We start from the raw sequence: 24,821 nt of genomic DNA, 5'->3' as shown, positions 1-24,821 counted from the left end.
TGATATCACACCATGTTTACTGACCATAGAAAAGAACAATTAATTGTTACATACTAGTAGAACACATATATTTGCTAAGAGAGTAGAACTTAAAAGTTCTCATCAAACAAAAAAAAAAGTAAATTTATGTGAGGTGACATATATCAATTAACTCAAAGGGGGAATCCTTTCATAATACATACATATTCAAGTCACCACAATGTACGCTTTAAGTATCTTACAGTTTTATTTGTATATATATGTCAGTAAAGCTGAAATTTTAACAAATAAATATATAAAATATTTAATATAAAATATAAATAACATTGAATATCTAAGAATAAATATGATGAAATATATCCAAGACATCTACTAGCTCTACTATTTAGAGACCTAAATAAATGGAGGGTTATACCATCTTATGAATTAGAGGACTCAACCCTGTAAAACTGAAAATTCTCCTGAAGCTGGTATATAGATTTGTGTACTCTCAATCAAAATCCAAAAATGATTTGTTGTGGAAACTGCTAAACTTATTTTAAATTGCACATGAAAAACCAACGGGCCAGGGGTAGCAAAGACAATCTTGTAGAATAAAAAGTAGAGGGCCTGCACTAGTGGACATGAGGACTTGTTCTCAAGCATGTAGTTTTGGCAAAAAGATAAATCAACGAATAAAACAGAATAGTCCAGAAAAACAGATATACATGGTCATCTGATTTACAACAAAGATGCCACTGTAGCACTTTTCAATACATAGTTCAGAAAATTGACTATCTATATGGGGAAACAGATTCCCAGGTGGCTCACTGGTAAAGAATCTGCCATTAATGCAGGAGACACGAGTTTAATCCCTGGGTCACAAAGATCCCTTGGACAGAAGAGCCTGGAGAAGGAGAAGGAAATGGCAATCTACTCCAGTATTCCTGCTGGGAAAATCCCATGGACAGAGTGGCCTGGGGGCTACATACAATTCTGCCCATGGGATTGCAAAGAGTCGGACATGACTGAACGACTGAGCACATGTTCAGTAGGGAAATAAGAGTATGGGCTACTTTCTTACACCACATAAAATCAATTTATAATGGATTATAAATCTAACCAAAAAAAAGTGAAATGACAAAGCTTCTAGTAAAAACAGAGAATGCCTTCACGGCCTTGGGGAGGCCAAGATGTCTTAAACAATAAACAAAAGTCACCACAGTAAAGGAAAAGTTTGAATAGGCAGAGTTCATTAAAATAAACAACTTGTTTATTTAAAAACAGGATTAAGAGAAAAATATCTCTAATTGTATATATTCGGTTGAGTTCAGTCACTCAGTCATGTCCAGCTCTTTGCAACCCCATGTACTGCATTACGCCAGTCTTCCCTGTCCATCACCAAATCCTGGAGCTTGCTCAAACTCATGTCCATTGAGTCAGTGATGCCATCCAACCATCTCATCCTCTGTTGACCCCTTTTCCTCTTGGCTTTGATCTTTCCCAGCATCAGGGGCTTTTCCAATGAGTCACTTCTTCGAATTAAGTGGTCAAAGTATTGGAGTTTCAGCTTCAGCAACAGTCCTTCCAATGAATATTCAGGACTGATTTCCTTTTAGGATTGACTGGTTTGATCTCCTTGCAGTTCAAAGGACTCTCAAGAGTCTTCTCCAACAGCACAGTTCAAAAGCATCAGTTCTTCAGCGCTCAGCTTCTTTATAGTCCAGCTCTCACATCCATACATGACTATTGGAAAAAAACATAGCTTTAACTAGACGGACCTTTGTCAACAATGTAATGTCTCTACTTTTTAATATGCTGTCTAGGTTTGTCATAGCTTTTCTTCCAAGGAGCAAGCGTCTTTTAATTTCATGGCTGCAGTCACCATCTGCAGTGATTTTGGAGCCCAAGAAAATAAAGTCTGTCACGGTTTCCATTGTTTCCCCATCTATTTGCCAGAGATCAAATTGCCAACATCTGTTGGATCATAGAAAAAGCAAGAGAATTCCAGAAAAACATCTACTTCTGCTTCATTGACTATGCTAAAGCCTTTGACTGTGTGGATCACAACAAACTGTGGAAAATTCTTAAAGAGATGAGAATACCAGATCATCTATCTGCCTCCTGAGAAACCTATATGCAGGTCAAGAACCAAAAGTTAGAACCAGACATGGAATGGACTGGTTCCAAATAGGGAATGGAGTATGTCAAGGCTGCATATTGTCACTCTGCTTATTTAACTGATATGCAGAGTACATCATGCAAAATGCCAGGCTGGATGAAGCACAGGCTGGAATCAAGATTGCCAGAAGAAATATCAATAACCTCAGATATGCAGATGACACCACCCTTATGGCAGAAAGTGAAGAGGAACTAAAGAGCCTCTTGATGAAGGTGAAAAAGGAAAGTGAAAAAGCTGGCTTAAAACTCAACATTCACAAACTAATTATATATATTAAGAGGATATATATATAATATATACGTATATTATATATATAATATATAAGAGACACATATCCAGAAAAAGAAAAACTCACACTAAAATAAGTGAGAAAAAGACAAGCCAATTTTAAAAATGGTCAAAAGATTTGAAAACGGACTTCATAAAACAGAATATCCCAATGACTGATAACCATACAAACAGATGTTAAACTTCATTAATTATGGGGAAAAAACAGGGAAATACTATTAAAACCACAATGATATACCACTAAACACCCATCAAAATAACAAAAGTTTTAAAGCTAATAATATCAAGAATGGGCCAGGACGTACAACTGGTATTAGCATACATTGCCGCTATTGTGATAAACTGGAGCAACTTCGAAAACGTTTAAAGCCAAATGCACGCTTTCCTTGGGAACTAGCAATTCTATCCTGAGGTAAGTTTCCAACAGAAACATGCATGTGTGTGTGCTTATGTGTGTGTAATATATCATGTATATGTTATATATGTGTGTGTGTGTAAATATACATACACATACATATATACAGGCACACATACACCAAAAGGCATGTAGAAGAATCCAAATAGTGTTATCTGTAACAAACATAAAACAGTCAAACACAAAATGTCTACCAACAATACAATGAATAATTTACAATATAGTCTAAAATATGGTACCATGGAGATGATTGAACCATTGATATTGGCAACAATATGAATGGTCCCAATCATCTAATTAGAGAAGGAAATGGCAAGCCACTCCAGTATTCTTGCCTGGAAAGTTCCATGAACAGAGGAGCTTGGCGGGCTAGAGTCCATAGGGTCGCAAAAGAGCTGGACAAGACTTAGTGACTAAACAAACACCATCTAATAAGAAGATAACATTGAGTGAAAGAAGATATATATAAAAGTGCAAATCTAATCTACAGTGACAGAGGGAGCAGAGTGCTGAACTTTGGGCAGGGGATGGCAAATGAATGGGTTGCAACTCAAGGGAAGCTTCTCGGATGGAAATGTACTCTGAATTGAGCTGGGTCCTGCTTGCATATATAAATTCACTTTGTTGAGTCAATACTCATCAAGTACCTTATTTTTCTATATGTATGCTATGCTACTATTGAAAATTTTAAATAGTGTGGGGAAACTGGAATTCTTTATTCACCGATGAAAGGGAATATGACTTGGCAGAACCTTTTTCAAGGGCAAATTCATAATATTTATCAGCTGAATAATTTCATTTCTAGGAGTCTGTCACACAAACATATTCACTAGTAATGAAGAACAAATAGAAAAATAAATTACTTTTTGAAAGTCTTAGCTGTCACGTACTCTTTTGACACTTTAAATTTAATAGTGTATTTACTAATTTGGACAAGTTTATGATAGGTGATGTTATCCTATTGCATAGAAGTATGAATAGCAGCATTGCTTGTAATAGTAAAAACTAGAAATGTGAATAATTCCTTCAATGATGGAAAAAGTATTAGCTCAGTCATACAATAAGATGAATGAGGTAAAAATCATATATGGAAATAGCTTCGTAATTTACTGACAAAATAAACAGAGGCTAAAACAGTAACATTAGAGCTCATTTTGTTTTAAAAACTAAGGACATACACATGTAGAAATAAACCTGAAAGGATACAAATTGAACTGCTAAATTTGGTTATGTTGGGAGGTGGGATTGTGGGGTGAACTTATTCTTTGTAGTTTATATTATGCATCTCTCTGTTGAGAGGATGTTTTACATAAGCACATATTCTATTTCCCTATTCTTGAGCTCAGACAAAACTCAGAGCAATATAAATAAATTCAAGAAGATAATTCATCTTAAAAGATATGCAATGAGGAATAAATAGAATACATTTCAACTCTCCTGCATCAAAGTCCCCTCATTTTTTTCAGCCAAATTTTAAGAGTGATCTTTAAATTTTTTTCCTCTTAACACCAGCCAACAACAAAAATGTGTATGGGTAAGGAATATTTTTATATCCTCTTTATGCGAAAATTATGTCTATATTTCTTGCCTCTTTGTTGGTGATATTAAATGGAAACTTTAATTCACAAGATTTATAGACTCTGTGGAACAACTCAAGTGTAAAAACCATTAGTGGCAACAGCATTTGCTAAATACTGACATCTGATGGTGTGATAAATCAAGTTTAGCAGCTTTGGGGTCTCTAATTCTAAAAATGAAGGTATATGAAACAAAAATAAGAAGTTCTTTGGCACCTAGGTCAATAGAATTTCTTTTGACGAACTGCTTTTTTTTCAGCCTTACCTAACTAAAATGGCATGTTTTGGAGAGCTGGATTTCAAAATAAGTGGGTCAAATTACATAAACAGTATATTTATATGTACACAGGAAATCCGTAGCCAGGAGAAAAGCTTTTTTTTCTTTTTTTTTTTTTACAAAATGTTTAAAATTTTGCTTGTGTTCTCTCTTTAATTTTGGCTTTCTAATTAAATAATTCAGCAAGAAGAAAGATTACAGGCCCTTTAGTAATCATCCCTAAAAGTTCAGGGAACTCTGGCAAAAAGGAGAATAAAAAGAAAAAGAAAAAAAGAAAGAAATGAAAACAAACAAGGGACTTGAAGGAACTGGGAGCATCCAAACCCTGGCATTAGATTTGGCAACAGGTGAATTTTCTTTGGAGGGTATTAATTTTATAAGTCAAAACTATTAAAACCTGACTTCCCGTTTCAGGCTTGGAAGGCATAATGTGCAGGTCTCTTGCTCCAACCCTCCCTAGGGGCTGTATTTTATCCAACTAGCCCCACTCCCTTCACTGGCACATATTTTAACTGCAAAATCTACTGGCCAAGACCATTCATTTAGTCTTGCCACATACTGTGCGGAAGTCTATGTCAATGTTAATCTGGCCTTCCCGGATAAGTATACATGGCTCTACTACGTGCACAAACCTACAGTTCCCAAAAATGTCTCATGATACTTCTACATGTCAGGGAAATGTTCAATACTCATTTGCCTTAGTTTCAGCTGGAAACAGACTAACCACCATTCAATTTATAAGACAGTTATTCACCATCCTACATTTTCACCTTACTGCTTCAAGACGTCTGACTGCAACAGTCCTTGGATCACGATGGAATCAATCCATCATATGTCCTTAATATGTAGATTCTCCTATTCTCTTGCATTAAAAATTGTTTCGAATCTTCTCCATTTTTCTTCTTAAATTTCCATTCCCCCATTATTCTCATCAGTCTATGAGCTGCCTATCTATGATGCCAACCCTTCCACTTGTGCCCAGCTCCCATCTCCTCTTGTCCAAATTTCCTTTCTCTCTCCTTCAGCACCGATGTTCCCCATTCTACTCATTGTTATTAAAAAACAAACATCTTAGTCCTGTCTTCTTTCAAAACACTCTCTTAATAGCTCTTACCCTCTAGGTACTGGTCTTCCATGGTGGCTCAGTGGCAAAGAATCTGCCTGCCAATCCAGGAGACTTGGATTCAATCCCTGGGTCAGGAAGATCCCTTGGAGAAGGAATGGCAACCCACTCTGGTATTCTTGACTGGAGAATCCTATGGACAGAGGAGCCTGGTGGGCTACAGTTCATGAGGTTGCAAGAGTCAGACATGACTTAGCAACTAAACAACAACTCCAAGTACGGCCTTATTTCTCTTCCCTCTGTCACAAAACCCTCCCCAGCACTGTCTGTATTTATGCCTTCAATTAACTCCTCCTACTTTCACTGTCTCACTTCAAAGAGTCTCTCATACCACCAGCACTCCACAAAGCAGCTTGGGTTAAGATCACCAAGAACCTCCATATCGCCCAGTCTGATAGTCATTCCTCAATCCTCATTTAATTGATCCGTTTTCAACATCTGACAATCACTGTCTCCCCCTGGAAACACTTTTCTCACTTGACATCCAAGACAGGACCACACTTTGGGTTTTCCTCCTCACTAATTATCCATTTCTCAGTCTTCTTTTCTGGCTCCATCATCTCTCCAAATAGGCAGCTCACCAGGTCTTTCTTTTTGTGTTTACTCACTCTCTAGGTCATCTCATCCAGACCCATGTCTTTAATGTCATCCATTTTCTCAGTTCTCCCAAATATATATTTCCTGACCTCTCCTTTGACTTCCAGACTTAAGAACCTGCTGCATACTTGACACATTCCCTGGGCTATCTAACAGGGATGACAAATGTAACTGGCATAAATTTAGCTCCTCCCAACTCTGCCAAAACCTGCCCCTAGTCTTTTCTATCTCAGTAAATGGCAACTCCATCTATCCATTGGCTCAGGGTAATAAACCCCAGAGTCTTCCTTGGTTTCCTTTCCCTACCCATGGTGAATTCATCATAAAGCCCTATTGGCTCTAAGTTCAAAATACATACAGAATCTGACCAGTGTTTACCACCTCTGCTGCTATTACCCTGGTCCACACCACTACTGCTTTTACTTGGCTTATTGCAACAGACACCTAACTGGCCTTCCTCTTCACACCCTTGTCCCTTCATTCACTATATTCTCAACACAAGTGACAGACCGATCTCATAAAACATGTCAGATCATTTTACTTCTCTGCTCAAAACCTTGAATTGGTTCCTTCTCTCACTTTAAGTGAAGGGCAAAATCTTTACTATGATCTTAAGGAGTGTCTCTTCACATCCCCTACCACATCCAAGTTTCCTCTCTCCTAATATGGCTCTTCTGTGCTCTGGTCACAGTGTTCGATTTCATGTTTCTGGAACCATTCAGGTTCACGCTCATCTCAGAATCTTTGCACTTGCTATTACCTATTGTCAAGAATACCCTTTTATCTAAGAAACATGGTCCACTGTCACACTTCTTTCAAATCTTCACTCAGTAAGACCTCTCCTGAATCCTTAGTTATAAAAATTCAACCCTCCACACTCTCCCAACAACTTTTCTCAGTTTTTTCTACAACATTTACCATCATATAACAATTTTTACAGTTTGTACTCCATGTTAAGCCCCATGAAGACAGGATATTTATTTTGCTCACTGCTATATTCTCAGCGCCTGAAATAGTGCTTAGGACAGTGTTCAATAAATGAATTGAATGAATAAATGTGGTCAGCTTACTAACAGCTTATGTGCTTGCTAGGTATGGTACTATTTTACTTTTCTAACTGCATCATGGTTTCTATCTAGTCAAGATTTCCTGTTTGGATATCTCTGAAATAATTTTCATTCCAGAAAATATACAAAGTGAAGTCTTTTAATTACCAGACTTAGTTTCAGACACCTGCCAGGATAAGGACCCTTGCTACGGAAATTCTCATAGATCTGCCTATCAGTGTAAAGCAAAGCATTTTTTCTCTTATTAAAATTAATGTAAAATTGACATAAAATTGACATATAGCATTATATTAGTTGTACAACATAATGACTCAATATCTGTATTTATTGCAAGATGATCACGATAATAAGTCTAGTTAACATCCATTACCATTGATACCTACTTTTTTTTCTTGTGATGAAAACTTTTAAGATTTATTCTTTTACTCTCATAGCAACTTTCAAATATACAAGATTGTATAGTTAACTACAACCACCATGCAATAAATTTCATCCCCATGATATTTATTTTATAACTGGAAATTTGTATCTTTTGACCACCTTTATCATTTCACCTGCCCCCCTACCCCACACCAATCTGTTCTCTATATCTATGAGTTTGGATAGGTTTTCTTTGTTTTAGATTATATATAAATGAGATCATATGGGATTTGTATTTCTCTATCTGACATTTCACTTAGCATGATAAGTGGCTCAGCAGTAAAGAATCCACTGGCCAATGCAGGAGATGAGGGTTTGATCCCTGGGTTGGAAAGATCCCTTGGAGAAGGAAATGGCAACCCACTTCAGTATTCTTGCCTGGAGAATTCCATGGACAGAGGAGTCTGGCAGTCTATAGTACATGGGGTCACAAAGAGTCTGACTTGACTTACTGATAAACAGCAACAACAGCATTTGAAATTTCAGTTAGCATGATACCTTATCAGTCCACTCATGTTGTTACAAATGGCAAGATTTTATCCTTTTTATAGGCTCAATAATATTCCACTGTAAAATATATATACCACAGTTTTTAATCCATTCACCCATAAATGAACACCTAGGTTGCTACCATGTCCTTCTCGGCTATTATAAATAATGCCACAATCAACATGCGGTGTACATATCTCTTCAAATTAGTGTTTTCATTTCTTTTCAATAATATCCAGAAGCGAAATTGCTGGATAACAAGTTAGTTCTATTTTTAATTTTTTTTTAATTTTTTTTAAATTTTATTTTATTTTTAAACTTTACATAATTGTATTAGTTTTGCCAAATATCAAAATGAATCCGCCACCGGTATACATGTGTTCCCCACCCTGAACCCTCCTCCCTCCCCATACCATCCCTCTGGGTAGTCCCAGTGCACCAGCCCCAAGCATCCAGTATTGTGCATCAAACCTGGACTGGCGACTCGTTTCATACATGATATTTTACATGTTTCAGTGCCCTTCTCCCAAATCTTCCCACCCTTTCCCTCTCCCACAGAGTCCACAAGACTGTTCTATACATCAGTGTCTCTTTTGCTGTCTCGTACACAGGGTTATTGTTACCATCTTTCTAAATTCCATATATATGCGTTAGTATACTGTATTGGTGTTTTTCTTTCTGGCTTACTTCACTCTGTATAATAGGCTCCAGTTTCATCCACCTCATTAGAACTGATTCAAATGTATTCTTTTTAATGGCTGCATAATACTCCTTTGTGTATATGTACCACTGCTTTCTTATCCATTCATCTGCTGATGGACATCTAGGTTGCTTCCATGTCCTGGCTATTATAAACAGTGCTGCGATGAACATTGGGGTACACGTGTCTCTTTCCCTTCTGGTTTCCTCAGTGTGTATGCCCAGCAGTGGGATTGCTGGATCATAAGGCGGCTCTATTTCCAGTTTTTTAAGGAATCTCCACACTGTTCTCCATAGTGGCTGTACTAGTTTGCATTCCCACCAACAGTGTAAGAGGGTTCCCTTCTCTCCACACCCTCTCCAGCATTTATTACTTGTAGACTTTTGGATCGCAGCCATTCTGACTGGTGTGAAATGGTACCTCATAGTGGTTTTGATTTGCATTTCTCTGATAATGAGTGATGTTGAGCATCTTTTCATGTGTTTGTTAGCCATCTGTATGTCTTCTTTGGAGAAATGTCTATTTAGTTCTTTGGCCCATTTTTTAATTTTTTAAGGAACCTCCATATTGTTTCTCATAGCGGTTGTAGCAATTTACATTTCAACAGTGAACAAGAGTTCCCTTTTTGTTACATCCTCACCAACACCTGCTACTTGTTACCTTTTTGAAAACAGGTATTCTGACAAGTGTGAGGGGATATCTCAATGTGATTCTGATTCTCCCTGACGATTAGTGATGCTGAGCATCTTTCCATGTTCCTGTTGACTATCTGTATGTCTTCTTTGGAAAAATGTCTATTCAGATCCTCTACCTATTTTTTAACTGGACTGTTTGAACTTTTTTGCTATTGAGTTATAGGAGTTCTTTTTAGATTTTGGATATTAACCCCTTAAAGATGTCTGATTTGCTAACACTTCTCCCATTTGGTAGGTTCCCACATCTTTTCTTAAAAGCATACTTCCTAAGAGAATCATATAGAAGAAAGCAACAACAACAAACCCTCTACCTTCTTTAATATTGTCAAAGAAGTACTATATGAACAAACTCACTAAGAAAGCCATTTTTTCCTCAATTTTTTCAATGCATATATCTTGGTTTTTTATTTTATTTTTGGCACCAAGATTCCTACATTCTGCAAACTTATTAGCAAAAACTACATGGTATGTTTCTCTAGGGAGAGTCTTTAGACTTCTGAAATTCACTTTTTAAAATTCGAAGGAAAACTCATTTATAACAAAAGTGAAAGAAACTAAAGAGAAGCCAAAGCAAAGAATTATTTAATGAGCTAGTTTATGATTCTGAAGTCTCAATTCTTAAGCACGGCACAGTTAAAGCTAACTGTAGTTGAAACAACAGGTGCTAGTGGTTGTAATACTTCTGTATTCACCAAAATTCTTTTCTTCTCCCTCTTCAGCCCGCAGCTAGATGACACCACCATTCCCCTTGAGTTTGCATGCATGGCTACCTGACCGAATCCCTTGCATGATTCTACCCAATAATTCAGGACGAAGCATTAAGAAACTTCCCTTGAGATTTTCTCTGTTACCCTAGATTCTGGCTGACTATAGAGGACACATTAGGAGACTCTGAAGTCCTAAAAATTGGTGGAGGAAGATGAGATCCCTGAAGGACCACAAGCGACTGCTCACTGATCCACTCTGGATCAGGTGTGAGCCAGAAGTACATTTATTATTGTGTGAAGCTGTTGGAATTTGAGAGTTTACGGCAGTATTCATTGTTACTTATCTCAAGTAAAATACTACTAGAAATTGTGCTCCTCAGAGTTGATTGGCACATAGTCTTATCAAAGGCATATCATCCAGATCTCTGGAAGAAAAACAAACACACTGGGCAGCATCAAGAAAAGCTGTTTTCATTGGTGTTACTCAATGACTACTACAGCATGACAGAAGCAAATTAAGGCATCCTAGAATGAAGGAATGAATTCTTAAATATAAGTTGAAATGATTCATTTCAGTTCAGTTCAGTTCAGTTCAGTTCAGTCGCTCAGTCGTGTCCGACTCTTTGCGACCCCATGAATTGCAGCATGCCAGGCCTCCCTGTTCATCACCAACTCCCGGAGTTCACTCAAACTCATGTCCATCAAGTCGGTGATGCCAGTCAGGCATCTCATCCTCTGTCGCCCCCTACTCCTCCTGTCCCCAATCCCTCCCAGCATCAGAGTCTTGTCCAATGAGTCAACTCTTCGCATAAGGTGGCCAAAGTACTGGAGTTTCAGCTTTAGCATCATTCCTTCCAAAGAACACCCAGGACTGATCTCCTTTAGAATGGACTGGTTGGATCTCCTTGAAGTCCAAAGGACTCTCAAGAGTCTTCTCCAACACTACAGTTCAAAAGCATCAGCACGCAGTTGTTTAGTGAATAAGAACCTTTCTTCCTTCCTTAAATCAAATGTAAGCTTAATTGCCTTCCTTTACTCCCAAGAATAATGGATCTAAAAAGTATTTCTGAATTCTTTACTTATCAGAAAAATCTTCCCAAGTTCTCTGAATATCACTACCACATCATAATGCACTTCCTTTAAAACTATAAAATAAATCCATTCACACATATTTTTTTTTATAATTAATTTTTGGTCTTTAATACACACACATATTTTTGAATGTCTATTAAAGTACTGAAATAAATCTGTGGAGGAAGAAAAGAAGAATATATGGTACTCACTCCCACTCCTAAACCTAACTTTAATTAGGAAGGTGCAGTAGGACCAACTATTAACCAATGATGAAATTAACAAGATATTGTACTATTAACAGGACATCCTAAGCTACATTGGTTTCCCTGCATCATGCAGGTATTATTCAGCTCTATGGGTTCCTAAATAGTCCAGCCTTGAAGTTTCTAGACAGGGTTTTACCAAGCTCCATGATTGATAAATTACACTCTAACTTTGGAGTCTCTTGGACCAAGGCTGAGTTTACAGGGCTAAAGATCCTAGAAACATGCCCAAGTCCTGAACCAGGGTCTGGACAGGGATTGGATTAAGCTATGGCCTGTGAAGGAACCCAGGCCCAGATGTTCTTGAAAGACAGAGATGAAGCCTAGCTTCTTACTCCTTACAACTCCCACTGGCATTAAGTAGATGGAGCTTTGCATCCTCTTCTATCCCTATAAGCTGATAAAGTTGACAGACAAACCTAGACAACGTATTAAAAAGCCCACAAAGATCTGCATAGTTAAAGCTATGGTTTTTCCAGTAGTCATGTATGGAAGTGAGAAATGGACCATAAAGAAGGATGAGTGCCAAAGAATTGATGCTTTCGAATTATAATATTGGAGAAGATTCTTGAGAGTCCCTTGGATTGCAAGGAGATCAAACCAGCCAATCCTAAAGGAAATCAACCCTGAATATTCATTGGAAGGACTGATGCTGAAGTTGAAGTTCCAATGCTTTGGACACTTGATGTGAAGAGCTGAATCACTGGAAAAGACCCTGATGGTGGGAAAGATTGAGGGCAAGAGGAGAAAGGGACAACAGAGGATGAGATGATTGGATGGCATCATTGACACAGTGGACATGAGTTCAAGCAAACTCAGGGAGATAGTGAAGAATAGGGGAGCTGCAGTGAAGAAGCCTGGCAAGCTGCAGTTAATGGGGCTGCAAAGAGTTGGATATGACTTAACAACTGAACAACGATGACTCTATTATCTGATTTACCTGGTAATGAACTCACCTCAAAAATGCTCTGAATTATTTTTGAATACAATGAAATTATTTAAAGACTTAACAAAAGGCCTTCATAAACATGTCCCCAGACTATATGGCAGAGGTTCATAAGAAATTGTTTTCTCTTTTATGGTCGTTACCGAATAACTGACTCACTGAAAGAATAGATTCTAGAGATTGACTTTGGCAGACTAAAATAAGTTTGTTGAACAAGAGTCATATCATTTCCACTAGAAATTAATTTTCAGTATCCAATCAACTAAGATATTAACCTTTCATCTGCTACAACATCAGGAGATATATGTGTTAAGTAGAAGTGAAGCAGCCAGGATAGTTGAAGGGTTGGTAGAGGGTGGGACATTCAGACAGCTCAAAGAAATGGCAAATGACCAGTCAGCTTGGGAATACTTAGTCTTAACCAACCCAATGGTTTTTCTAGTACTGAATACATACCAACTGGTATCTGCCTGCCTCATATCCCATACAGAATGGCTAATAACAAAGGGAAGTGAATTTAGAACTCTTTTAAGTACTCACCTTTCCTTTGTAACTTAATCGTGACCCTGCCCTTTGCTCTTTCTGGAAGATTCTTACATTATAAAGCCTAAGAGACCCATTTCCATTGCTATAGAAGTATTACATGAATTATTTTAAATGAATATAAGCTTAAAATTATTATTTTCAGTTTTTCAGGTAACATACAGATTCTTTGTGAGTTATACCTGTCAGATTACTAATCTGAAATAAAAGACTTTCTCCATTTAGCAGGAGTCCAGTTTTCCCTACATTATACAAGCAGATACTTCACTGAGAATACAGTTACATTTACTAGGCTCTAAACTAAATCAGAGTTGACTCATTGGAAAAGACTCTGATGCTGGGAGGGATTGGGGACAGGAGGAAAAGGGGATGACAGAGGATGAGATGGCTGGATGGCATCACGGACTCGATGGACGTGAGTTTGAGTGAACTCCAGGAGTTGGTGATGGACAGGGAGGCATGGCATGCTGCAGTTCATGTGATCACAAAGAGTCGGACACGACTGAGCGACTAAACTGAACTGAACTGAAACTAAATCAAAAGGATAAACTCCCTGCAAATAAACCGCCTAAAACATATTAGCTATTTGACCTTGGATGAGAGATTTGCATTCCCTTGGGGTGCTTCCTCTACTGAAAAGTGAAGGCGTGGTACTAGACAGTTTCTGAAGTTCTTTCCAGAAGTAATATTCTGAGATCCTCTCTCGAAGCCAATATCCTCCATTAGCTATGAATCATGGGACTTCCAAAATAACTTAGTCAAACCTAATCCAATGCTGGAATCCCCACTACAACATCTGTTTGACCATCTCCATTTATAGGAAATTTACTACTTCTGAGGCAGTCAAATGAAACATCCAACAGTTATTTTCACCAGAAGGTTCTTCTTTCTCCTAAGTTAAAATCAATATTTTTGAAACTTGACTATAGATCATGAAAACTGAATGTCTTTACATAATTACATCTCTCTATAGCAGGTTTGGGCTTCCCTGGTGGCTCAGATGGTAAAGCGGCTGCCTGCAATGCGGTAGACCCTGGTTTGATTCCTGGGGTGGGAAGATCTCCTGGAGAAGGAAATGGCAACCTTCTCTTTCACATAGCAGGTTTAGTATATTGAATTGAACAACTTTTTAATCAACAACTTAAAAAAAAATTGTATGTAAGTTTCTTGGTGGCTCAGTAGTAAAGAATCTGCCTGCAATGCAGGAGATAGGGTGATAGGAGATAGGAGATCTCTGGGTGGGGAAGTTCCCCTGGAGAAGGAAATGGAAATCCACTCCAGTATTCTTGCCTGGGAAATCCCATGGACGGAGGAGCCTGGCAGGCTACTGTCCATAGGGTCACAAGAGTTGGACATGACTGAGCAACTAAACCTCACCACCACCATAGTTGATTAACAATGTTGTGTTAGTTTTAGGTATACAGCAAAATGATTGATTTTTTTTCAGGGCTTTCCAGGTGGTGCAGTGGCAAAGAATTTGCCTGCCAATGCAGGAAATGCAGGTTCAATCCCTATGTTGGAAAGATGGCCAGCAGAAGGAAATGGCAACCCACTTCAGTATTCTTGCCTGGAAAATCCCATGGACAGAAGAGCCTGGTGGACTGCATTCCACAGGGTAGCAAAGAGTCAGACCCGACTGAGCACTCAAGATTTTTTTCATATTCTTTTCCCATTTAGGTTGTTGCATAATACTGAGCAGAGTTCCCTATGCTATACAGTAGGTCCTTATTGGTCATCTATTTTAAATATAGCAGTGTGTACATATCCATCCCCAACTCTCTAGCTATCCTTCCCCCCACCCCTTTCCCCCTGATTACTATAAGGACACCATTTCTTAAGTTATATGCTTTCAAACTCCATCTTCTATATGTTCTACTTTCCACATTGGGCTTCAAACCAAGAAGCACAACAATAACAACCTAGACTTTATGAAACATACAATATAGATTAAATATTCTCATAAATATCTTCATTTTCATGTGGATTTTGTATAGCTACTTTAAGAATAAGTGACTCAGTAAGTAAAAGGTATATGGTATACACATATATTCATGAAGAATGATATTCAAATATTTAGAAAGTACTGTTAGATTGAGTCAAACATAGTGTGACCTCATGGACTGCAGCCCGCCAGGCCCCTCCGTCCATGAGATTCTCCAGGCAAGAATACTGGAGTGGGTTGCCATTCCCTTCTCCAGGGGATTTTCCTGATGCAGGCATTGAACTCCCATCTCCTGCATTTCAGGCAGATTATTTATCATCTGAGCCACGAGGGAAGCCCCCAATATTACCATACATAGTAATAATGTCTCTGTAACTTCATCATACTAAAAACATGTGAGAGAGTGCTTACAAACCAGGTTTTAAACTAATGAGTTCTATTCAGTCAAATGCTATGAATAGCAATGTATTCAGTTTGTTTACTTTCATTTGCCATGGTTATAGGTATCCACATCACTCCTATAAATGTTGGGATACAAACCCTACTTAATTTTAATCATAAACAAATTATTTTTCCATGAATTTGGATTTATCTGACTGCTTCTTTACTTTCAAATCAAAATTAAATTATAATTCTGTATAAAGTCAAAAATAGCAGAACAACTTACAGAATATCTTAATTCTAGGAAAGTACAGACCAAGCACAACAACTTGCATAGATAAGCGCTGAATACATCTTTTTTTAGATTATTTATAAAGTAAGGAGTATTCACAAATGATACTGGAAACAGACCTCAGCACTTCTGTGTTTCAGAATAATCTTGATCTACAGCTAGATCAAGAAACTTAAAAGCATTTATGGATGCCTACTTTACTTTCACTTTTCACTTTCATGCATTGGAGAGGGAAATGGCAACCCACTCCAGTGTTCTTGCCTGGAGAATCCCAGGGACGGCGGAGCCTGGTGGACTGCCGTCTATCGGGTTGCACAGAGTCGGACACGACTGAAGCGACTTGGTGGCAGCAGCATGCATTAAAAGGTACTATATGCAAAGCAACAAATTCACTTTGCCATGAATATTGTGTTTAAGTTTCTCATTTGTAAAACAGAAGGACCACCACCAAACTCTTCTGCCTGGTACTGAGCAGCCATCAGAGGAGGGAAAAGCATGTGAAAGAACAATGGAAATCCTAGAAAGGAACCCTACAGACAGTAAGATGTTTGCTGCTGCTGCTGCTGCCAAGTCGCTTCAGTCATGTCCGACTCTGTGCAACCCCATAGACGGCAGCCCACCAGGCTCCGCCGTCCCTGGGATTCTCCAGGCAAGAACGCTGGAGTGGGTTGTCATTTCCTTCAGTTGCAATTACTGTTGGTATCCATATAAGCACAATGCTTATTCGACTATGAACCTAAATGTCTGAACCCTGTATTTAAAAAAAAAATTCAAGCTAGAATTTCCTTGGGGACAAATTTTAAGACATTTTAGAGATTTTCATGCTTATTTTACTTCTAACCAAAAGCACTGCAAAAACAGCCACTGTCGTAATTCTTTCACACCTCTGTTTCCAATCTTGGCCAGATTCTCAAAAACGAAAAAGATGTGTTAAGATAGTCAGGGGAAAAGTTCAGTGGATGCTCCTGAACCTCTAAAACAAACTTTGGAACAAAAGTGATGACAGTTAACATTGTGGTACTCAGTTTGCGGTTCTTCAATCTACTGATAGTCAATTTGCCCTAATTTCTAGAGTTTTGGTGATTAAACATTTTAATTGTCTATCCTCTTTTCCTTATATTTATAATCCTTATTCCCGGAACTGAAATCCTATAACTGCCAAAGGCAATGGAACATATAGGTGCATTCAAACCCTGCCAAATTTGAAAACAAGTTCAAGCCTACATATTTAATATTCATTAACTTCAGTAATAGAAGCACTTGATAATAAATCATGTGTTTCCTCTCACACTTAAATAAGAATTCACAGGAGACTCAGGAGAGTGTGGAAAGGGAATAAGAGCCATCCTGTTAGGATAGAAAAATCTCAATATTCAATGATCTCCTTTAAGTTCATGCTAAGATCCTAGTGTGGTAAAGGAATTTATGTCAATCTTCTTCAGCGAAGGAGAGAAGGACTCTATCAGACAGGCAAAGAGTAAGATGGAGAATAACAGCAGGAAAAAAGAAAAACAGAATTCTTGATGGTGAAAAATCCCCAAAAACAAAATGGAAACTACTATCCAGGTAGATTATTTTAGGTGTTTTAATGATGTCATTCTTTCAAGGGCCATTAGAAGTCAGTGAGTTATTTAAAAGGAGAGGTTAAAAGGGTTTAGGGGAACTAAAGTCCCACAGTTTCCAGGAAATAGAAAGCACACGTCTACCCTCATATGCCTTTAAGTGTATAATTAAAAGAAGAAAGCTTTAATGCCCTTCTAATCATGGCAGCCAGGACTTCTATGCTTTAATTTTTTTAGCTAAAAGAAGAAAAACAACAACAGTGAAACTAAAACCACCAAGTTCAATTTCATGGGCCAAATCCTAAAAATAGGTCAGACTTTGTTTTCTTACGGAAAGAAATACAAAGTAAGAAAGAAAAAACCAGAAGATCTGAACTGCTTCACAAAGTTGTCTGAATATAATGTCAAGTCCACAAGGAGGCTTGGTTTTGGGGGGCTTCTTGTGAACTGTGTTGAGGTCTAAACAGTCAACAGTGACCAAATTCATAGTGCTGGGAGGTAGCAGGGAAAAAAATGCTATTAAAAAGCATACATGCTTGGCTCTTTATGTTAATATTTGAACATACAATTTCAGTTATTACAGAAAATCTTCATAGCTGTGGTTTAGAGTTTTATAGGTTAGGGCTTCCCTGGTGGCTCAGATGGTAAAGAATCTGCTTATAATGCAGGAGACCTGGGTTTGATCCCTGGGTTGGGAAGATCCCCTGGAGAAGGGAATGGCTACCCCCTCCAGTATTCTTGCCTGGAGAATTCCATGGACAGAGGAGCTTGGTGGGCTGCAGACCATGGGGTCACAAAGAGTCAAACATGACTGAGTGACTAACACTACTGCTATTCTCCATAAGCTCACACATAAAATGGTAAGACTAATCATGCAAGACAATTTACTCTGCATTTTGAATACTAGTTTCAGTATGTTTTTCTTCATGTATCATAAGGACTATGGTTTAAAATAATCACACTCACCAGTGACCAAGCTCACAATGCTGGTAAGTGACAAAAAACATAGGTTATTAAAAACATATGTGCTTAGTTCCTATACTAGCATTTAAACATAACAAATTCAGTTATTACAGAGAAACTTCATAGCTGTATTAGTTCTCAATAAGTTCACATATTAAATGATGGAATTAAACATATAAGACAGTCCAACTATGCATTTTAAATACTGCTTTCAGTATCTTTTTCTGCATTATCATAAGGGCCATGGTTTAAAATAAAGAGTTTATCTTATATTTGTATGATATATAATCAAATATAAAAGAAAACAATTTAGGATAATGATTCAGAATTTTTCTTTAGTATCACATCATCATTCATAAATATCCTCCTTAGTTTATAGTGTATACTCCAAGATAGACATTTTCATTGGAGTAGTATTCCTAATGGATCAACTCAGCCAAAATTTTAATTAAAATGATACATCTATTGAGATCAAGAGAGGAAGCTCAGAATCTCATTGTTCTACATATATTTGCCCACTAGATTCATCTTTCAGCAAACACTTATAGAGTATCTGCAATTGTGCCATAGGTTATGTTGGAGACAAAGATAAATGAGTAATCAGCATGCATTACTGGAAAGAGGTTAAATAATTTATGTTATTAATTGCTAAGTTCATTGCCTATAACAGAATACACCCTCAGAAGCTTTTAGCTACTGCAATGGTGGTAGTGAAAATGACGACCCACAGGAAAACATTCCAGAATTTCTGTGCTTTCGGTTTTCACAAATACACTGTGCCACTACTTTAATTTTTAATAACAACAAGCTTTCCTCCTGCCAGGAAAGAAGGGTAGGACAAATGAACAAAAACATATAATACAATGCATAATGCAATTAGAGAGGTAAAGCCAAAAAGGTGGTCCCACAAAAAGGGTGTAAAAATGAGGAAAGACTGCTTTCTTGTAGAGGTTAGTATTCAATCTAGGTTTTGAAAGATGGGAAGCACTTAATCAACGAGTTCAGCTAGATTACACAATACATAAAAGGAGTTGTCAGGTAACAGAGCAGCTGATCTCAAATGCCAAGCTTAGAGTTTATTTTAGATTTTATTCACCAAAAAAATAGGAAGCCTGTAAAAGTATTTGAAGAAGGGAGTAAAATATACAAATTCATGTTCACACATATGCAAGCATATATGTCTGTGTGCATATATATTTCAAAGTACAGCCCTATCCTATTCCAAAGTACTTTCTTCCTTCCTAGTCAATAATTTACTTTTCCATTCTGGGGACATGATGAGCTGGCTGCAGAGGGCAGGCTCGAAAAGCTGGGTGCATATGAGGTCAGGCACTGTGTCCTAGTCTTGGCAGGCAGGCACACAGGCCTCAGGTGGGGAGGCTGGGTGACAACCTGGACTCTGCAAGGCCTGAGGAGACTTTGCCTCAGGAGACCTGTGGATACCCTTGGGGAAGGCTGGAAGCTGACAGCCCATGTCTCATGAAAGAAGCCTTATTTGTTCTGTAGCACTTGCACAGGAAGGATTGTACTAGAAGACTGAAATGCTACCTGTCCTAGAGGCTGGGAGAGAGACAGCTCCTGTTTAGATCTGGAAAGATCTGGGAGCAGAAAGGTTGCTTGTCTGCATCTTAAAACTTGGATGATTATTTTTCTACTGCTTGAAGTGTTGGTTTCCTAGGACTGAAATAACAAACCGAGTGGGTTAAAACAACAGAAATGTATTCCCTTCAAGCTCTGGAGGCTGGAAGTCCATCAAGGTGTTTTCAAGGCCATGCTCTCTTTGAAGACTCTAAGGGAGGAGTCCTTTCTAGTCTCTCCTAGTTTCTGGAGATTGTTGGCAATTCTTGGTATTCCTTGGCTTGTCTGCAGATGCATCACTCCAACCTCTCCGTCTGTCTTCACACAGCCTTCTTCCCTGTTTGTGCCTGTGTACAAATTTCCCTCTTCTTACAAGGATGCTAGTCATTAGATTAGTGCCCACACTAACACAGTGTGTACTCATCTTAATTCAATTACATCTGTAAAGACTGATTTCCAAATAAAGCCATATTCATAAGTTCCAAGAATTGGGACTTCAACATACCTTTTGGGGGGAACACAGTTCAACCCATAACAGTTGGCTTGTTGATCACCAAAGACAAACTGCTGTGTCTCCCATCATTCTCTTTGATCTAGAGATCTAATATGCTAACTAAGGTAGGAGAATGGTAAAGAGAGGCTGGATTCATAGAGATTTCTGACAACAAAACTGGCAGGATTTGGTATAAAGCCAAACATATCTTCCGTCAAATTTGGGAATTTTTTAGTTCATTATTTCCTCAAATCTTTTTCCTGCATTGTTTTCCATCTCCTTTTCAGACCCCCTTTTATTCACATTAGATCTACTGATATTATCCTACAAGTGACAGAGTCTTGGTTCATTTTTAGTTCAAATCTTTTTTTTCTCTTTATTTAGATTCAAATTGAATTATTACTATTAGCTGCCTTCAGGTTTATTGGCCTTTTCTTCTGTCATTTTCAATTTTCTCTTAAGCCCATCCGGCAATTTATTTTCCCTTTCAGATTGTGTTTTTTCAGTTCTCTGATTTTCATTTGGTTCTTTTTTGTTTGTACAAATAGGGTTGGTATTTATCTGTTGAAATTTCCTCTACTGACTTATTGTGATCATATTTTTCTTTACATTTGTGTATGGTTAAAACAGTTGCTTTAAAATCTTGTCTGCAGATTACAATTTCTTGGAGTAAGTCTCTCAGATCAGGAACCCCTTATTGCCAAATTCAGACTTAAATTGAAGAAAGTAGGGAAAATCATTAGACCATTCAGGTATGACCTAAATCAAATCCCTTATGATTATACACTGGAAGTGAGAAATAGATTTAAGGGACTAGGTCTGATAGAGTGCCTGATGAACTATGGACGGAGGTTCGTGACATTGTACAGGAGATGGGGATCAAGACCATCCCCATGGAAGAGAAATGCAAAAAAGCAAAATGGCTGTCTGAAGAGGTCTTACCAATAGCTATGAAAAGAAGAGAAGCAAAAAGCAAAGGAGAAAGGAAAGATATAAGCATCAGAATGCAGAGTTCCAAAGAATAGCAAGAAGAGATAAGAAAGCCTTCCTCAGCCATCAGTGCAAAGAAATAGAGGAAAACAACAGAATGGGAAAGACTAGAGATCTCTTCAAGAAAATTAGAGATACCAAGGGAACATTTCATGCAAAGATGGGCTCGATAAAGGACAGAAATGGTATGGACCTAACAGAAGCAGAAGATATTAAGAAGAGGTGGCAGGAATACACAGAAGAATTGTACAAAAAAGATCTTCACGACCCAGATAATCACGATGGTGTAATCACTGACCTAGAGCCAGACATCCTGGAATGTGAAGTCAAGTGGGCCTTAGAAAGCATCACTACGAACAAAGCTAGTGGAGGTGGAATTCCAGTTGAGCTATTCCAAATCCTGAAAGATGATGCTGTGAAAGTGCTGCACTCAATATGCCAGCAAATTTGGAAAACTCAGCAGTGGCCACAGGACTGAAAAGGTCAGTTTTCATTCCAATGCCAAAGAAAGGCAATGCCAAAGAATGCTCAAACTGCCGCACAATTGCACTCATCTCACACGCTAATGAAGTAATGCTCAAAATTCTCCAAGCCAGGCTTCAGCAATACGTGAACCGTGAACTTCCAGATGTTTAAGCTGGTTTTAGAAAAGGCAGAGGAACCAGAGATCAAATTGCCAATATCCGATGGATCATATAAAAAGCAAGAGAGTTCCAGAAAAACATCTATTTCTGCTTTATTGACTATGCCAAAGCCTTTGACTGTGTGGATCACAATCAACTGTGGAAAATTCTTCAAGAGATGGGAATACCAGACCACCTGACCTGCCTCTTGAGGAACCTGTATGCAGGTCAGGAAACAACAGTTAGAACTGGACATGGAACAACAGACTGGTTCCAAATAGGAAAAGGAGTATGTCAAGGCTGTATATTGTCACCCTGCTTTTTTAACTTATATGTAGAGTACCTCATGAGAAATGCTGGACTGGAAGAAACACAAGCTGGAATCAAGATTGCCAGGAGAAATATCAGTAACCTCAGATATGCAGATGACACCACCCTTATGGCAAAAAGTGAAAAGGAACTCAAAAGCCTCTTGATGAAAGTGAAAGAGGAAAGTGAAAAAGTTGGCTTAAAGCTCAACATTGAGAAAACGAGGATCATGGCATCCAGTCCCATCACTTCATGGGAAATAGATGGGGAAACAGTGGAAACAGTGTCAGACTTTATTTTGGGGGGCTCCAAAATCACTGCAGATGGTGATTGCAGCCATGAAATTAAAAGACGCTTACCCTTTGGAAGGAAAGTTATGACCAACCTAGATGGCATATTCAAAAGCAGAGACATTACTTTGCCAACAAAGGTCTGTCTAGTCAAGGCTATGGTTTTTCCAGTAGTCATGTATGGATGTGAGAGTTGGACTGTGAAGAAAGCTGAGCACTGAAGAATTGATACTTTTGAAGTGTGGTGTTGGAGAAGACTCTTGAGAGTCCCTTGGACTGCAAGGAGATCCAACCAGTCCATTCTGAAGGAGATCAGTCCTGGGTGTACTTTGGAAGGAATGATGCTAAAGCTGAAACTCCAGTACTTTGGCCAGTCATGCGAAGACTTGACTCATTGGAAAAGACTCTGATGCTGGGGGTGATTGGGGGCAGGAGGAGAAGGCGATGACAGAGGATGAGATGGCTGGATGGCATCACTGACTCGATGGACGTGAGTCTGAGTGAACTTCAGGAGTTGGTGATAGACAGGGAGGCCTGGCGTGCTGCAGTTCATGGGGTCTCAAAGAGTCGGACACGACTGAGCGACTGAACTGAACTGAATTGAAGTACTAATTCACTTCAGTCATGTCCAACTCTTTGTGACCCTATGTAGACCACCAGGCTCCTCTGTCCATGGGATTTTCCAGGCAAGAATACTGGAGTGGATTGCCATATACTACTCCAGGGGATCCTCCCAACCCAGAGATCTAACCAGCATCTCTTATTGTCTCCTGCATTGGCAGGCAGCTTCTTCACCACTAGGAAGCCCAGTCTCTATGGTATCCCTGAAAATATTGCTGAGTGGGAATATGGGAAACTCACCTAATGCTATTCTCTTCTTTGAAGTATCAATACATCTTTATTTCTGCCCACCTTTTTTTGTCTTCAAATAGCTTCAGATAGTTGTGTTATATATACACACACACACATACATATAATCACACACACACAATATGTGTGTATGCAACTACATGTGTGGTTATAAAACTAGCATATGTTGCAGATTTATGTATATATTGTTTATGTGTATAACATTCTCATTGGAATGGCTGATCTGATCTGAGTTACTCTGCCATTACTAGAAGGAGAATCCATACCTAACACAGCATTAGATGCATTCCCTGTTTAAAAATTAGAAAAAAAAAGTAAATAATAAAGTCCTTAAATGAAAAATAAAACATAAAAAAAACAAATAACTCAATGCAAAAATGAGCAAAAGAATGAATAAACCACCATTTAATAGAGGGGAAAACACAAATTGTCAATAAATGTATAAAAAATTATCAACTCTAGCAATAGTTGAGTAACTTCACATTAAGATAATAAAATTATACCTATTTTTTAAAAATTAAGACAACAAAACCAAGAGATGGATCAATGGGAATTGATATGCTTGTGGAAACAAAAAATTGTACTTTGGAAAAGAATTTCATATTATCTTGAGAAGCTGATCACTTACTATGATTCAGAAATTCCATTCCAAAATATAAACAACCTAAAAAAATCTCCTTATTTGTGCATCAGGAGAAGTGTATTAGAATGTTTAGAGAAGTATGTTTCATAATAACAGTAAAAACTGGAAAGTCAAGTCTCCATTGTTAAAATGACAAATTTTGATACAATCACAAAGTTAATATTACACAGCAATGAAAAGAAATGACCTACCACTACAGACACTAATGTGTAGTATCTTAGAAATAATAACGAGTAGAAAAAGACTAGAAAGATAAGTATGAAACCATTTTTATAAAGCTTAAAAAGCTTAAAAAATTATAAGTTATATCTTATTTCAGTTCATGTGGATATGTGATAATTTTTAAGAGAATGAATAATGAAAAATTCAGCATAGAGGTTACCTCTTGGAAAGAAACAGGAAATGGATAAGGAAAGAATACAAAGATATTTGGCATTTTTCTAATTCTTATAGAGATGATGGGTTCATAGGCATAATTTTTAAAATGTGCTATGTAAGTATTTACATTTACAGAAAATTTTGTATGTATAAAATAAAATGTAGAAGAGGCAGAAAATGGAGAGG

Source organism: Bubalus kerabau, chromosome 9 (genome assembly GCF_029407905.1).
Source record: "Bubalus kerabau isolate K-KA32 ecotype Philippines breed swamp buffalo chromosome 9, PCC_UOA_SB_1v2, whole genome shotgun sequence".
NCBI classification, from domain to species: Eukaryota; Metazoa; Chordata; class Mammalia; order Artiodactyla; family Bovidae; genus Bubalus; species Bubalus kerabau.
The sequence above is the reverse complement of the archived record's forward strand: the minus strand, read 5'-3'. Positions refer to the sequence as shown.